The sequence below is a fragment of the Globicephala melas genome, chromosome 16, assembly GCF_963455315.2.
Source record: "Globicephala melas chromosome 16, mGloMel1.2, whole genome shotgun sequence".
Lineage (NCBI taxonomy): Eukaryota > Metazoa > Chordata > Mammalia > Artiodactyla > Delphinidae > Globicephala > Globicephala melas.
In genome coordinates this window covers 36,734,520-36,739,258 of record NC_083329.1, presented here as the reverse complement: position 1 = coordinate 36,739,258, position 4,739 = coordinate 36,734,520, and positions in this window count along the sequence as shown.

Genomic DNA, 4,739 nt, shown 5'->3' with positions numbered 1-4,739 from the left:
GAAGTGTAGTGGTATCCTTACCACAGGTGGTTTGGGAAACATTTTTAGTGGTACGCAGGCAAATATTTTGTTTCAATGGTTGTGTATTTATTTTTATGGATACCTTCTATCTTTGGTAAGGAATGCTGATTTTCCATTTATAGTTACAAAGTAATGCTTTGCTTTTAAAAATAAATTACTTAAGAAACAAAGCAAAAATATATATTAGTTAAATGAAAGTACAAGTGGACCACAGATATGGCAAAATGTAGACTGAGGCTTAAGAAATACAGCCTTAAAATAAGCCTTAAATCTCATCTGCCCCAGATTAGCACTTCTTGAAAAGTGGTCCCTACCTTTTCGTGTGTCGGTTCTGAACACCTTGGGTGGGCCCGGGCCCACTTTCCGCGTGTGGATTCATAGAAAATCTGTACTTTCGGGGCACTCAGGGGAGGAGTGCCCAATGGGTTACAAACTCAGGCCCTACAGAAGAGCTGTTTTCTCCAACTACGTGCTTCTCAGGGTGCTCTCTGCGTCCTAGCCACTGCAGTCTAAATGCTCTCTAATCCATTGTCTTTTTCAAGTTCTTGCTGAAGAGGTAGGTTAATAATAAAGTATATCGTAGGTACAATATACTTTGGGAGATTGAGTAACTTGCTCCACGTCCCAGGGCCAAGCTTTCCAGCTTCTGTCAGCCAGGCTCCAAGCACTTTTCCTTGGAGAAAAAGGAAAAGTACCTTCCTGTACCTCTGGGCCCATGAACACACTCATATAGGAAATAATACAGGAAAGTGGTTGTAAGCTACTAAACTTGTCTTTCTTTCTACCTGAACTGTGACCCCAGTTAGCAACCTGTCCTGTGACGGCACCTCATTTAGGAAGAGCAGTGCCAAAGCAGTAAGTAGTATTTATTGAGTGTGCTAGGTGCTTTGGATATGTCATTTCTTTAACCCTGAGAGAAATAAGATCTTCTTTGGGAGATGAAAATGTCTCAGTGATCAGGTTCACAGATTACATACCCAAATCAAAACATTCCCTCTTCTTTCTTCCATTTCCCAAGAACTCAAATATATTTCTATCCATGGATGGAAACAGTATTCAATTTTCTTCATCACTTGGCTGATGTGGTATCTGGTGCCCTCTAGCTATAGAAAAATTCTTTGGTAGAAGTGATGCGCTAGACCTTCGGCCATCTCTACAGGCTTATTTAGGCCTTTATCCTTACTTGAGCCTGAAACTGCAACAGTCCATTTGTAACAACTAATTTTGATAACAGAGAGTTTCTTACACTGATTATAAGCTCTGATGACATAGTAGTTAAGATTCTTTTAGCTGTAAGAAGCAAACACTGAGAATGTACTGAGCCAGGTAACTGTGGGTAGTCTAGGTTTCAATTTCAGGACTCAATCAATCCAGGACTCAGGCGACACTCCTAGGCTCAGCCTCTCAGGGTTGTTTTCTCTCACCGTGGGTTGACTCTGTCTCCAGCTCTGGCAGGAACCACCTCACCAGTTCCACACTTCAAATATTCCCACTTCAAATGCAGTGGAGGAAAAAAAAAAAGAGTTTGTGTCCCACTGTTTCCAGGAAAGCTCACGACAGAATGTGATATGCTGGTTGCCTTAACCAACTGGGATTCCCTGTCTTCCTCTCCCCTCACTACATACACACACAGGCCCTGGGATTGGTGTCAATGCCACTGTGATGGTTAATCCTATGTTGACACATAGGATGATGTGTCACTCTGACTAGGCCACAGTACCCAAACAGTTGGTACTATCTGAGGTGTTTCTAGGTGTATTTCTTGAATGGGATTAATATTTAAATCAATAGACTTTGAGTAAAGCAGGTGCCCTCCATAGTGTGGGTAGGCCTCATCCAGTCAATGGAAGGCCTTAAGAAAAGGAGTGACCTCTCTTGAGAGAAAGGGAATTCTGCCAGCAGATGGTCTTTGGACGAGAACTGCAATTCTTCCCTGGGTTTCCAGCCTGCTTAACCTGCCCTGCACATTTTGGACTTGCCAGCCTACATAATCAAATAAAACAATGCCTTACATCTTTCTCTCTCTATATATACATAGGTCTATCTATCTATCTATAGGTAGATAGAGAAATAGATAGATCTAGCTATATAGATCTTGATATCTGTCTATATATATCCTATTGTGTTTGTTTTTCTAGAGAATCCTGACAAGTACAACCACCCACATCAAATAGCGAAGAAGAGGGAAGAGGAACAAAGGCAACTTAGAGATGCTGTTACCAGGGAGAAGGGGAAAAGATGTAGGATAAACAGTCATGAACGTGCACTGCAAGTGGGGATTATTAAAATCAATTTGTTGCCATTTAGTAAGAGCAGTTTTTTTGATAACAATTTTTAAAACATTCGTGGAGAAGAAATAAAAGTAGTCTTGATGGTAAAAAGGTATTGGGGGTTTTCTTCCTCCCAGCTTTTTCAAATAGGCAGATGTGTGTTTAAATGTTATTCAGAAGGAAATGTTCAATGGCAAGGATATCTTTAGAGTAGAACAGGCTTTAACTCATATGGTGTGGTTTCAGTAAAATCAGGACGGTTGTCCAGAGTATCTCCCGCATCTGGTAGAGTGCCAGAAATTCTGTTATCAAAATTGTGTTTCTTTGCCCTTGAAGGCTTGGAGGCCCGTAGGAATACATTGTTAAATAAAAATAACCGTTAGAGATGTCTGAACTGTTTCTCGCAGAACACCAGCGTTCCTAAGGTGGTCATTCAGAAGGTGTTCTTCAAAGGACTCTATAAAGAAGACAGAGGCTGGGGAACAGTATATATCATAGCCCCCTCTTAGACAGTCACAGTGCATATTAGCATATTGAAGGCTCTGAGAAGTCTTGGATTAAGAGACCTGTTTAAATTAACCCAGAATTTTCTAAAATCATTTGATCATGAAACACATTCCTCCCCACAAAGCATCTATAATTATTTCATTGAACTTGAGGGTAATTGGGTGGAGGGGGGCAGAGCGGGTTAGAAAGAGCAGGGCCTCAGGAACAAGAATATCGAAGTTTAATTCCTGGATCTGCTATTTATTAACTAACCAAATGGTCAATGTTGCTTAAACTTTTTTGGCTACAATTCTTTATTTATAAAGTAAGTTTAATAATCACCTACCTCACTGGGTTAAAATGGTAAATATTAAGTAAGGAAGAACCATTTGTAAAAGTTGCTGGCTCATGATTCACTCATGAGATGCTGATTTTGTCAACTGTTCTCTGTCTCTCTCTTTCTCTCTATCCTCCCTCCCTTCCTCCCTCCTTTCTTCCCTTCCTTCCTTTTATGATTCTTTTTTAATTTCAATAAACTTTTAAATTTCAGAACAGTTTTAGGTTTACAGAAAAGTTGCAAAGATAATACACAGTCTCTCCACATCCCACACACACCCCCAACTTCCTGGCTCCAGCCCCCCACCATTCACTTCTTTTTGTGTCTGTTTTGGGCTGGGAACTAGGAACCGGACTGGCCAGCCAGGGTCTTCTTCACAGCACTATCAATCTGCAGGGAGATGAGCAGAGACAGGTAAATCCATACCTACAAGACTGGGCCATGAGGGCAGTGCAAAACACCAGGTGAGTGAAAGCATTTAGGAGGGTGACCTCACCCAGACTTGGGAGCCTGGAAAGGCTACCAGAAGAAAATGTCCACAGAGAGGGAGTCTGATGGATGAGGAATGAGCCAGGCAAAGGGAGGGAAAGGAGAGTGTTCCTAATGGGATACAGCCATCTGGGAAGGAAGAAGAGTACCTGAGTGAGGGTGTAAAGCTTAGTGAAGGATGCCGAGGAAATACCGCTTCACTGGTGCCCAGCCTAGGAACTACTTTCAGAGGGTCATGCTCCTTGATGATGTCATTATACAAACTTTCTTCTGTAAAATTCTTGCAGAACTGGCTAAACAGACAGATCAACTTTTCCAAAACAATAGTGACTTCGAGCTGTTAACCAAAGCACTCAAGTACTACTTTTTTTTTTTTTTAAGAAAATTCGCCAGGAAATAATGAGTAACAAAGGAGGGGAAGTAATTGTGAACTTCTAACACAGCTGGAGCTGTGTGATTTGTCTTGGGAGTTAGCTTTGTACGCCTCTTGAGAAATAAAAGGTAAGGGGTCCGTCCTCTTCGGAATCCCCATAGCACGATATCTGAAACTTTTCGTTCGGTAACTCTCACTACATACACTAGTCCGGGGACTCCTGTGAGCCTCTCAGGTCACCACCACAACACGTGGAGCTGAGGGAAGACTGGGTCTTTTCTGAGAATCCCAGCAGTTAGCCGAGGCTTCTGCACGGAGGCAGGATGTCTGCGCTCTGCACCCCAGCCCTCCCCAGCCTTCCCAGTTTAAACTGCGGAAGAGTTTAGAAAGGACATCAAGCCCGCTCTCAAGATCCTCACCTGAGCTAAGCATGCCAGCCGACTGCGGAAACGCCCGCCACGGGTAATGCCCGCTTGTGTAACAAATCCCCACTCCCGGCTCTACAACCCCGTCACCCCCCCACCCCGCCCCGTGCGCGCGCAGGCTGAATCGACGGCGCCCTCCCCCACCCAGGCGTTCCGCAGCAAAGCTTCCTCCTCCAACCTCGGCTCCCCCCCGCCCCCGGGCCCGGGGACCTTTCTTTAAGTCTTTTCGGGTCTCTCAGAAGAGACACGCAGGTGCTCGGAGACGCTGCTGGAGAAAGAGAAAAGCGCTACCGGAGTAACTGTGCGTGAGCGCCCCGGGGCGGGTCCCGGCGGGAACA